Genomic DNA, 13,333 nt, shown 5'->3' with positions numbered 1-13,333 from the left:
GTGTTGCAGAGACATGTTTCTACAACATTTTCTTAGCCTCTTTGCTGAAAACTCCATCTTGTCCTTCTTTACTTTACCTCATCTTCCTGCTTTATCCAATCTTCCTGCTTGGAAAAACAGTCACAGTGCTGGTTAAATGACTTAAGCTTAAGAACAAAGACTGTTATATGCCTAAAGGTCAGAGTAAAAGCTTAACTTTTTACCAGCTAAGTGGCTTTTAAAATAGTAAAAGAGGAGTTCCCGTCGTGGCGCAGTGGTTAATGAATCTGACTAGGAACCATGAGGTTGCGGGTTCGATCCCTGCCCTTGCTCAGTGGGTTAACAATCCGGCGTTGCCGTGAGCTGTGGTGTAGGTTGCAGACGCGGCTGGGATCCTGCGTTGCTGTGGCTCTGGCGTAGGCCGGTGGCTACAGCTCCGATTCGGCCCCTAGCCTGGGAACCTCCATATGCCGCGGGAGCAGCCCAAGAAATAGCAACAAGAACAACAAAAGACAAAAGACAAAAAGACAAAAAAAAAAAAAAATAATAAAAGAACTTACAAAATAGTAAACAAACCCTATATCCTCCACCCATAGCCCCTCCTCACTTGATCTCATCTAAAGAGCCCAATAAAAGTGTGTGGTTTCTTGAGGCAGTGCTCTTGGTCCCTGAGACCTTGAGTCCCCCAGTTCCCACCTTTACTTAAGATAAATGTCTCTGTGTCTTGTTTTATGTTAACTCTTTTCCTTAAGTTCCACAGCACCCGTTCTTCAGGCCTATTCTGCTGAGCTGGTCTCGGCACTGAGGCATGTGGAATCCTGGACAAGGGGGGAAATCAGAGCTGCAGCTGCAGGTCTCTGCCAGAGCCATAGCAACGCCAGATCTGAGCCACATCTGCAAATGATGGTGCAGGTTGCAGCAATGCTGGATCCTTGACCCAATGAGAAAGGCCAGGGAGCGAGCCCACACTTTGTTGGGTTCTTAACCCACTGAGCCCCAATGAGAACTCCCAGGTGTGTAATTTTATTTTATTTTATTTTATTTTATTTTAGTCTTTTTGCCTTTTCTAGGGCTGCTTCCGCAGCATATGGAGGTTCCCAGGCTAGGGGTCGAAATGGGGCTGTAGCCGCTGGCCTTCACCAGAGACACAGTAACGCAGGATCTGAGCCACGTCTGCCACCTACGCCACAGCTCACCACAACGCCGGATCGTTAACCCACTGAGCAAGGCCAGGGATCAAATCTGCAACCTCATGGTTCCTAGTTGGATTTGTTAACCACTTCGCATGAGGGGAACTCCCAGGTGTGTAATTTTTGTTAAAAGACAATGTGTTTGAGGAGTTCCTGCTGTAGTCCAGAGGGATTAATGATCCAGTGTTGCTGCTGCTGTGGTGTAGGTCACAGCCATGGCTCAGATTCCATCCTGTCCTGGGAACTTTCATATGATATGAGTGCTGCCTTAAAAAAAAAAATATATGGATCAGAGATGATGGTGGCCTGAACCTGGAGAGTAGAAGTGGGAATGGAGAAAAATGGATAGATTTAAAGAGATGTTTAAGAGAAGAATCACCATGGATTAGCATGGAGATTAAGAAGTTAAGCATAATGATCAGAAGGCCTGGTATCTTTCCATGAGATAGTATACACAGGAGAAGGGGAAGCAGTTGAGGGAGTGGGAAACTGGGGCAAATAATTGGCTCAATTTTAGATATAATAAGTTTGAGTTCCAATGGAATACTCAAAGGGAAATATTTAATAGGCAGCTGAATCAGTTCTGAAAAAACATCTGGGAGAGAATTATAAATTTGTGAGTCATCACAGAGCTGATGATTTTGCCATAGAAGTGGGTGATGATATTACACTCATTGTGGGTAGAATGAGGTGAAAAGAAGGCCAAAGAGAGGAATCTTGAGGAATATTGATAATAAAAAAATAATCTAGATATGGGAACATAAGAAAGATTAAGACGAAATGGCCAAGGCATATGAGAACATGGTATCACAAAGCAGTAAATATGGTATCATAGTAGTGGATTGAAGAGTAGTTGTGATACAAAGAAATGAAAACAGTGAGTGTCATCAGGTTTTTTTAAGAGACGTGTAAGACAAAGTAGATACAGTGGTAGCTGGAGAGACATTCCCTCCTTTGTAATTGGAGGAAAGAAAGAACAGTATGTCTAGTTGCAGAAAACCTTGTGAGTTCGGCGCCAGGAACAGAAGTTCTGATTTAATGACTTCTATGGTATTTTTTTCTGTAAAGTAAAGAGGTCAGATCATCTTCTGAGTGAGGAGACAGGGTCAGAGATTTGAAGAGTAGGGAGAAACTCTGAACAGTCATTGTGAAGAATGTAAGAGAGAACTAACAAAAGAGGCATGGAAAGGTTTCTGGTCAATACTATTAGCACAGATTATTTATTTATTTATTTATTTATTTATTTATTTTTGTCTTTTTGGTCTTTTTGTTGTTGTTGTTGTTGTTGTTGTTGTTGTTGCTATTTCTTGGGCCGCTCTCGCGGCATATGGAGATTCCCAGGCTAGGGGTTGAATCGGAGCTGTAGCCACCGGCCTACGCCAGAGCCACAGCAACGCGGGATCTGAGCCGTGTCTGCAACCTACACCACAGCTCATGGCAATGCCGGATCGTTAACCCACTGAGCAAGGGCAGGGACCGAACCCGCAACCTCATGGTTCCTAGTCGGATTCGTTAACCACTGCGCCACGACGGGAACTCCAGATTATTTATTTTTATTATTTATTTATTTATTTTGGTTTTTAGGGCTGCACCCTAAGGCCATACCCACAGCATATGGAGGTTCCCAGGCTATGGATCTAATCAGAACTGTAGCCACTAGCCTATGCCACAGCCACAGCGATGTGGGATCCGAGTGGTGTCTGCGACCTACACCACAGCTCACAGCAATGCCAGGTCCTAAACCCACTGAGCAAGGCCAGGGATTGAACCCATGTCCTCATGGATGCTAGTCGGGTTCATTAACCACTGAGCCACAGTGGGAACTCCCTTGATTTTTTTTTTTTATGGCTGCACCTGTGGCATGTGAAAGTTCCTGGGTCAGGGATCAAACCTATGCCACAGCAGTAACAATGACAGATCCTTAACTGCTAGGCCACCAGGGAACTCCTGTCCCCAATGTTTATAGCCACATTATTTACAGTAGCCAAGGTATGGAAGCAATCTAACTGTCCATCAACAGGTGAACAGATAAAAAAGGAGTCTCACACAGACACACACACACACACACACACACACACGCACGCACGCACGCGCGCACACACACACAATGGAGTATTACGCAGCCATTAAAAGAATGAAATTCTCCCATTTGCAATGTCATGGATAGACCTAGAGGGTACAATTCTTAATGAAAGAAGCCAGAGAAAGACAAATACAGTATCTTATCACTTACAGGTGGAATCTAAGCAAACAAATGAATATAACAAAACAGAAACCGACTCACAAATATAGAGAACAAACTAGTGGTTATCAGTGGGGAGAGAGTTGAGGGGAGAGGGTATCAGGCACAGTGGAGGGTAAGCGGGGATGAAAATAGGATATAAAACAGTGAAAGTCTGCAAATGGAATGATGAAACTTGGAGTCCTCTGCTCCCATATTTTGCCCAGGTCACTGATTCATCAGGCAAGAACTTGAAGAGCTGAAGAATTTTTCCCTGGAGAAACTGAACGCCTTAGAGAAATCCTTTTTTTTTTTTGGCCACGCTTGGGGCATGTGGAAATTCTAGGACCAGGGATCAAACTTGAGCCACAGCAGCAACAAAACCAGATGCTTACCTGGATGTACCACAAGAGAACTCCGAGATATCTTTAGATGAGCCACTTGGAGATCCCTCAGTGAAAAGTCCAAGTGAGTCCACTTCTCCATGTGCTTCACTAAAAAATTAATACAGCACCAAGGATCATCAGATACATGAGGAAAAATTTAAGGTGAAAAAGAGAAACCAAAACTAACAAGCAGGAAAAAGAAATCTGGAATAAATAGACACAATATAGGAAACAGAAGAAAATGACCTAAAAACTCACCAACTTTAATTAATTAATATACCCAGAGGATTAAGATAATTTATTACATTTACAAAATAAGAGCACAATGCTTGAAAAAGTTGAACAGGAGTTCTATTGTGGTATAGGCAGTTAAGGATCTGGTGTACTTGCTTCTGTGGTGTGGGTTTGATGTCTGGCCTGGAAACTTCCACATGCAGTAGGCATGTCCAAAGAGAAAACTGAGGAGTTCCCATTGTGGCTCAGCGGAAATAAACCTGGCTAGCATCCATGAGGATGCAGGTTTGATCCCTGGGTTAAGGATCAGTGGGTTAAGGATCTGGCATTGCTGTGAACTGTGGTAAGGTCCCAGACGTGGTTTGGATCTAGCATTTCTGTGGCTGAGGCCTAGGCCAGCAGCTGCAGCTCCCATTCAACCCCTAGCCTGGGAACCTCCGTATGTTGCCTATGTGGACCTAAAAAAAAAAAAAAAAAAGAAAAAAAAAAGAAAGAAAATTGAACACAATAGAGAATAAGAAAGAGTTCTTGGGAGTTCCCGTCATGGCTGAGTGGTTAATGAATGCAACTAGGAACCATGAGGTTTCAGGTTTGATCCCTGGCCTTTCTCAGTGGGTTAAGGATCTGGCATTGCCATGAGCTGTGGTGTAGTTTGCAGACGCGGCTCGGATCCCTCGTTGTGGTGGCTCTGGTGTAGACCGGTGGCTACAGCTCTGATTAGACCCCTAGCCTGGGAACCTCCATGTGCCCCGGGAGCGGCCCTAGAAAAGGTTAAAAAAAAAAAAAAGAGTTCTTGGAAATTAAAGAACATGGTATCTGGCATCAGAAATTCAACAGCAAATAAAGTTAAGGAAACAACTAGGAAAGTAGACAAAAAGATACTATGGCAGCTCAACTTTCTTTCCCAGAAGTGAGGAATGCTGAATTAAGAAGAAATATACCCATATCAAAACCCCAGCAAGCTTCTTTGCAGAAATGGATAAGCTGATCCTAAAATTCATGTGGAAATGCAAGTGAAATGATAAGCTGATCCTAAAATTCATGTGGAAATGCAAGTGACCCAAAATAGCCAAAACCATTAAGTTAGAGGACCCATACTTTCTGAATTCAAAACTTACTACAAATCTCTAGTAATCAAAACGATGTGGTATTGGCATAAGTATTGACATATAGATCAAAAAATAAAATTGTGAGTCTAGAAATAAACCTTCATATTTACTGTCAATTCATTTTGACAAGGCTGCCAAGACAATTCAATGGAGGAAAAAAACAGTTTTTCAACAAATGGTGATGGGACAACTGATATCCACATTCAAAAGAATGAAGTTGGACGCCACTACCTCACACTATATACACAATAACACAAAATAGATTGAAAAGACTTAAATGTAACATTGGATTAGGCAATGGTTTCTTAGATATGACACTTAAAAGCCCAAGCAACAAAAGAAAATAAATTGCACATCAGCAAAATTAAAGAGTCCACCAAAAGAGTAAAATTGTAGCCTAAAGAATAGGATAAAATTTTTGTAAATCCTATGTCTGAGAGTGGTATTATAACTAGACTATATAAAGAAATTTTACACCTCAATAACAAAAATACAAGCCAGTTAAGGGCAAATAATCTAAATAGATATTTCTTCAAAGAGGATAAACACATGGCCAATAAGCGCATAGTCTTCAAATATAAATCAAAAACAGTGATATACAACTCCACACTCACTGAGACAGCTATCATCAGAAAGAGAGATAATAATAAATGATTGTGAGGATGAGAAGAAAATGAAACTCATACACTGCTAAAAGGAATGTGAAAATGGTACAACCACTTTGGAAAACAATCTCAAGTGGTTAAACACAAACTTACATAATTTAGCAATGTCAGTCCTAGGTATACACCCAAGAGAAATAAAAAGATACATCCACACAAGAACTTGCTGTTGATAGCAGCATTTACTCATTACAATAAAAAAGTTAAGGGGTTTCCACTGTGGCACAGTGGGTTAAGGATCTGGCGTTGGCACAACTGTGGCATAGGTCACAGCTGTGGCTGGGATTCGATCCCTGGCCCAGGAACTTCCATAGGATTTGGGTATAGCTGAAAAAAGAAAAAAAAGTAAACAACTCAAAAGTCCATTAAATGACAAATGGATAAATAAAATGTGGTATGTCCATACAATTGATGAGTAAAATATGGTAATCCATCCATACTATTTGGCAATAAGAATAAAATACTGATACATGCTACAACATGGTTGAACCTTGAAAACATGCTAAGTGAAAGAAGCCAGTCATAAAGGATCACGTATTGTATGACTCCATTTATAAAAAATGTTTAGGCATTCCTAGGTGGCTGAGTGGGTTAAGGATCTGGCACTGTCACTGCTGTGGCTCAGGTTGCTACTGTGGCATAGGTTTGATCTCTGACCTGGGAGCTTCTGTGTGCCATTGATGTGGCCAAAAGAAAAAAAGTTTAGGTGAATCTATAGGGAATGAAAGTAGATTGGTTGTTGCCTAGGAGTTGGGAGGAAATGGGAAGTGATGACTAATACACATAGGATTTCTTTTTGGGGTGATGAAAATGTTTTAGTATTGATGGTGGTAATGGTTGCACAACTCTGTGAATACACAGATTTCATTGAATTGTACACTCTAAATGGGTAAATTGTATGTTATGTGAATTATATCTCAATAAAGCTTAAACATTTTTTTCTTCTTTTTTCCTTTTTAGGGCCACCCCGGCCACATATGGAAGTACTCAGGCTAGGGGTTGCATTAGAGCTGCATTTGCTGGCCTACACCACAGCCACAGCAACATGGGCTCTGAGCAGAATCTGCAGTCTACACCACAGCTTGCAGCAACACAGAGGTCCTTAACCCACTGGGCAAGGTCAGGGATCAAACCCTCATTCACAAGGATACTAGTCCGGTTTTTTTTTTTTTTGTTGTTGTTGTTGTTGTTGTTGCTATTTCTTGGGCCGCTCCCGCGGCATATGGAGGTTCCCAGGCTAGGGGTTGAATCGGAGCTGTAGCCACCGGCCTACGCCAGAGCCACAGCAACGCGGGATCTGAGCCGTGTCTGCAACCTACACCACAGCTCACGGCAACGCCGGATCGTTAACCCACTGAGCGAGGGTTGGGACCGAACCCGCAACTTCATGGTTCCTAGTCAGATTCATTAACCACTGCACCACGACGGGAACTCCACTAGTCCGGTTCTTAACCTGCCACACCACCATGGGAAGTCCTGAAAAAAAAAATTTTTTTTTTGGTCTTTTTAGGGCCATACCCGAGGCATATGTAGGTTCCCAGGCTAGGGTTGACAGAGCTGTAGCTGCTGGCCTATGCCACAGGCATAGCAACGTCAAACCCAAGCTGCGTCTGCAAGCTACACCAGAGCTCATGGAAACGCTGGATTCTTAACCCACTGAGCAAGGGCAGGAATGGAACCTGCCTCCTCATGGTTGCTAGTCAGATTCATTTCCACTGAGCCACGACGGGAACTCCGTGGTTTCCATCTCTTGATGGGAGAATCATCATGCTCATATACAGAGAGGTGGAATTATTGGTGCCATCTTTGGAAACAATCTTTCATAGTTCACCTTCTGGCCATAACAATTCATGTCCCTTATTAATATAAATGCAATCATCTCCTCATCCATTATGACAGCAGATCAAGTCCAGGATCTCTGTATAACTGTTGGCATAACTGACCTCATCTTGGGCCCATTCAGTTCCTCTTGTCCTTCTACTGATCCTACCTAGGACTGTACTCTGTAGTAAATTTCTGCTCTGTTGTCAAGGGCTTAGCAGTTAATAAATATTGTTTAATGATCTTTAGGTCCAGGTAGTCCCTCTGCTCCGTTAGTCTCTAAACAATCTTGAAGATCTTTGCTGATATATTCCTGCTGCCCACAAGACTAGTTACCCAATCATCTGTCTTGATTTAGGATTGTACTTCCTATTTCCAAGCAGGTACCCCCATACCCTAGGATAAGTAGAAAATTATTCCAATGGTCCCTCGGTGGTGTGGAGTTTAGCTGGAAATAGTTCCAGATCATAGTCCTCCTATCTTACGCAGTGTGCATGTTACCCTGTAATAAACTGATCCATTGATTATATGAGCTTCCTGCTTTGTTTTTCAGTTTCGAAATAACCTTCTCAGTTCAGTAGGCATTTTTTATTCCCTCCATCCTCCAACAATCTCATATAAATCAAATCTATCAAAATGAAACTCCTCAGTTGCAGCTGCTCAGGTGCAACTTTCTAGAGGCCTGATAACTAGACAGACTGGCTATCTGTTTCCCCTACCACCTGCTCCTCACACCCAATACATCTGATGATAGAGACATAATGACTCCCATAGACACTCCTGTTCAAAAAGAGGACGAACATAAAACACATAACAGTGGTTTATTCATAGTGATTCACAACCTGGGTACCTGTTGTTAGATTCTCTAAGGACAGGGAATGTTCTTTGACTTTCCTGTTCTCTGGGAACAGTGTTATAATCCATTTTTTCAGGTGTATTTGTTTCTGCTCTCTGGGCTTGTGGCTTTGCCCTCTGAGAAATTTTCCTTTTCCATAAGAAATGGTCCATTTCTGCAGCTGAGTAAACTTTCAGCTTCTCTCTGCCCATAGAAAGTTGGAACCCAGAAATCTTTTTCATTTCAAATTGCTATTGTGCTTTATAGTTTTGCTTTTACCAAAATACTCCTTTTAAAAACTTTGTGGGTGTTTGTTTTATGAGTTTTACTGGGATTCACTCTGTGCCCCCAAAACCACATCCATACTTCTTTCTGAGACAGTGCTTTCTCTACTTTGGGTGTGTCAGATTGCTATGGGACCATGTCCTTACATTTCTTAGAAGCTCTTCAGTTTATTTTATTATTATTATTATTATTGTCTTTTTGCTATTTCTTGGGCCACTCCCGCGGCACATGGAGGCTCCCAGGCTAGGGGGTCCAATCGGAGCTGTAGCCACCGGCCTGCCACAGCCACAGCAACGCAAGATCCAAGCCGCGTCTGCAACCTACACCACAGCTCACAGCAACGCCGGATCGTTAACCCACTGAGCAAGGGCAGGGACCGAACCCGCAACCTCATGGTTCCCAGTTGGATTCGCTAACCACTGCGCCACGATGGGAACTCCCAGTTTATTTTTTAATTTATTTATTGTTTTGTATTTTAGGGTCACACCCACGGCATATGGAGGTTCCCAGGCTGGGGGTTGAATCAGAGCTGTAGCTGTTGGCTTACACCACAGCCACAGCAAGCAGGATCCAAGCTGCCTCTGTGACCTATACCACAGCTCATGGCAACGCCAGATCCCTGACCCACTGAGTGAGGGCCGGGATCGAACCTGCACCTTCATGAATACTAGCTGGATTCGTTTCCACTATGCCATAACGGGAACCCCAGCTCTTCAGTTTAGATGAGAGGGTCTATGAAGTACTGTTTAACTCCTTATGAGGTCTTACTGCACTCTCTCTTTTTTTCCCTTTTAATAACCACATCTGAGGCATATGGAATTTCCTGGGCTAGGGGTTGAATCGGAGCTGCAGTTGCTGGCCTACACCACAGCCACAGCAATGTCGGATCCTTAACCCACTGTTCGAGGCTAGGGATTGAACCTATATCCTCATGGACACTACAGCAGGTTCTTAACCTGCTGAGCCACAATGGGAGCTCCTCTTACTGCACTCTTGAGTTGATCTTGACCTCACAGGTTATTACAAAAATTCTAAAGCAAATATAGTATTTAATGATTTTATGTTGAAAGCAACATAGGAAGAAGATACAGATTCCCAATGTCATTATTTCCATTTAACACATTACTAGAGGTTTTAGCCAGCGCAATAAGGCAAGAAAATTAAATAAATAAAAGTTAGTCATATGCTTGGAAAAAAAAGTCATATGCTTGGAAAAGGGAGAGATAATTTGTCATTATTCTCTATATAGTTGGAAATTTAAAAAATTTAAAAATATATGGATAAATTATTAGAATTAATAAATGAATTTAGCAAAGGTGCTGGCTTCAAGACCAATATACAAAAGTCAAATGTAGTTCTATACATACCAGAAATAAATCACTAGAAAATGAAATTTTTCTATTTAAAATAAGATAGGTCTTCTCGTCATGGCTCAGTGGTTGGCAAGCCCGACTAGGAACCATGAGGTTGTGGGTTCAATCCCTGGCCTTGATCAGTGGGTTAAGGGTCCCACACTGCCATGAGCTGTGGTGTAGGTTGCAGACGTGGCTTGGATCCTGTGTTGCTGTGGCTGAGATGTAGGCCAGCAGCTATAGCTCCAATTGGACCCCTAGCCTGAGAACCTCCATATGCTGTGGGTATGGCCTTAAAAGACAAAAAGACCAAAAAAAAAAAAAAATTGGAGTTCCCATTGTGGCACAGTGGAAAGGAATCTGACTAGGAACAATGAGGTTGCAGGTTTGATCCCTGGCCTCGCTCAGTGGATTAAGGATCTGGCATTGCTGTGGCTGTGACACAGGCCAGCAGCTGTAGCTCTGATTTGACACCTAGCCTGGGAACCTCCATATGCTGCGAGTGAGGCCCTAAAAATCAAAGAAAAAAAAATAACAAAACATCAAAGATCTAGAAAAAAATCTTAACAAGATGTGAACTCTATACACTTAAAAACAATAAAACATTATTAGGAGAAATTACAGGCATTTAAATTAATGGAGAGATAGATCATTTTCATGGATTGGAAGATTCAACCCTATATAATCCTATTGTTGTTTCCTGGGCCTGTGGTTATAAAGTGCTAAAAATAAAAATTTATTGTCTCAATCCTGGAGGCCTGAAGTCCAAAATCAAGTTATCAACACAGCCATTCTCTCTCTAAACCTGTATGGGAGAATCTTTCCTTGCTGCTTCTGGTGTGCATCAGCAATCCTTGGCATTCCTTGGCTTGTAGCTGCAGCACTTTTTTTGTTTTTTCGTTTTTAGGGCTGCACCTGAAGCATATGGAAATTCCCAGGCTAGGGGTTGAATTGGAGATCCAGCCTTTGCTAAAGCCACAGCAACACCAGATCCGAGCAGCCTCTGTGACCTACACTACACCTTGTGGCTATGCCTGATTTTTAACCCACTGAGCAGGGCCATGGATCAAACCTGCATCTTTATGGATACTAGTCAGGTTCATTACTGCCGAGCCACAATGGGAACTTCCAGCTGCAGCACTTCAATCTCTGCCCCAATTGTCATCTGGCAGTTTCCACTCATATGTCTATCTCTCCATCTCTTCTTCTTATAAGGATAACAGTCATATTAAATAAAGGGCCAACTCTACTCCAACATGACCTCATCTTAAGCAATTACATCTGTGACAACCCTATCTCCAAATAAAGCCATATTCTGAGGGTCAAGACCTCAACATATCTTTGGGGGGACACAATTCAATACTATGAATAACAAATGCCATTTCTTCAAAACAAGTCTATAGCTTTAGTGTAATACTAGCTGATTCTAAAATTAATTAATTAATTAATTAATTTTGTCTTTTGTCCTTTTAGAGCCACACCAGCGGCATATGGAGGTTCCCAGGCCAGTGGTCTAATCGGAGCTGTCGCTACCAGCCTACACCAGAGCCACAGCAACACCAGATCCGAGCCTTGTCTGTGACCTACACCACAGCTCATGGCAACACTGGATCCTTAACCCACTGAATGAGGCCAGGGATTGAAGCTGCAACCTCATGGTTCTTAGTTCTAAAATTTATAAGGAAAATTTTGTTATATTTGGCAAGCCGATTCTAGAATTCATGTGAATATGCAAAGGGTGAAGAAATTCCAAGACAATCTTGACATAATGAGACAGGACTTTTTCTACCAGATGCCAAGATTTATTATAAACTTGTTATAGAAATTAAGACAATGTGATATTTCCCCCAAAAGAAACAAAAAGAATAGATTACATTGTCTTTAAACAAACCCACACATTTATAGACAATTTATTTATTTATTTATTTTTTATTTATTTTTATTATTATTTTTTTTTGTCTTTTGTCTTTTTTGTTGTTGTTGTTGTTGTTGCTATTTCTTGGGCCGCTCCCGCGGCATATGGAGATTCCCAGGCTAGGGGTTGAATCGGAGCTGTAGCCACCGGCCTTCGCCAGAGCCACAGCAACGCGGAATCCGAGCCGCGTCTGCGACCTACACCACAGCTCACGGCAATGCTGGATCATTAACCCACTGAGCAAGGGCAGGGACCAAACCCGCAACCTCATGGTTCCTAGTCGGATTCGTTAACCACTGCGCCACGACGGGAACTCCTATAGACAATTTATAATTGCAAAGTTGACAATAAAGAACAGTGGATGAAAGACAGACTTTTTAAAAAAATGGCGCTTAATTAATTTATCATTCACATGGAAGAAATGAAACCTGAGTTACCTCATACCATCCACAAAACCCAACTTCAGATAGATTGTAGATTTAAATGAAAAAGACAAAGTAATAACATTTCCATAAATTAATCAGGACCTTTGGTAGGAATATTTTTTCTTGACAGGCACAAGAAACACTAAGCATAAAGATCTTTTATATTCATCAGAAGACACCAATAATAAAGTGAAAAGGCTGACCACTGAGTGGGAGGAGATATATGAAATGCACATATTCACAAAGAACTCATATCCAGAATATATATCCATAAGGAAATGGCAGACAATCCAATACAAAAATGGGTAAGAGTCTTGAACAGGCACTTCATAAAAGAGGCCATCCAAATATCAAAAAACATGAAAATGGGTTCTCATTAGAAATCTGGGACCTCCAAATTAAAATCACAATATGATACCAATAAGCCCCCGCCAGAATGGTTAAAATTAGAAAGATGTACAGTAGTAATTATTGGCAAAGATGTGTGGCAACGGGAAATCTTATAAATGGCTAGTGGCAGTACAAACTGAAGCAACCACCTTCTAAAATTGTTTGAAACTATTCTCTTAAGTTTCACATATACACAACAAACAATTTCATTGCTAGGGATAAACTTAGCATATGTGTCACAAAAGGCAGGAATGTTTACAGCAGACTATACCTAGTAGCCCCAAACTGGAAACAATTAAAATGTCCATCAGTAGTAGACAGTTACTTTGCAGCACTGCCATTAAAATGTAATACTATACAGCAGTCAAAATGAATGACAGTCTAATCTATCATAGCTGTATCTCCAAAACAATGTTGAATGAAAAAACAGCAAATTTTGACTTTGAACAAGTTAATTAATCTCCTGGATAAAATTTGTGCATCTGAGGATTGTGGTGAGGATTAAATGGAAGATTCAGTCAGATTTGTT

This window comes from Sus scrofa, chromosome 6, assembly GCF_054392235.1.
Source record: "Sus scrofa isolate SSC_HxYL_T2T_F1_AM1 chromosome 6, Sscrofa_HxYL_maternal_Yorkshire_Landrace_v2.0, whole genome shotgun sequence".
In the NCBI taxonomy this organism is placed as follows: Eukaryota; Metazoa; Chordata; class Mammalia; order Artiodactyla; family Suidae; genus Sus; species Sus scrofa.
Note: the sequence above shows the minus strand (reverse complement) of the source record.